This window comes from Nestor notabilis, unplaced genomic scaffold (genome assembly GCF_000696875.1).
Source record: "Nestor notabilis isolate BGI_N333 unplaced genomic scaffold, ASM69687v1 scaffold24445, whole genome shotgun sequence".
In the NCBI taxonomy this organism is placed as follows: domain Eukaryota; kingdom Metazoa; phylum Chordata; class Aves; order Psittaciformes; family Psittacidae; genus Nestor; species Nestor notabilis.
In genome coordinates, this window is record NW_009930093.1 from 1 (window position 1) to 259 (window position 259).

Here is a 259-nt window from a genome sequence, read left to right on the forward strand (position 1 = left end):
GGCGGGGAGCCACTGCAAAGGGTGGCAGAGGACAGCTTTATCTCCCACCAGGACAACCTGGTGGGGCTCAGCTGAAGCTTTCAGGCCCCCAAAGCCTGTTAGAACAGGGGGTGTATGAACCCCTTCAGGGGGACCAGCGGGCAGGAGGGCAGCTGCCTGCTCTTGCTGCCTCCAGACCCATCCTTCTGCCTCTCCTTCTCCAGGTTTCCGGGATATCCACCTCCAACCTCTCCTTGGCTTTGGGTTCCTGGTGGCCTTC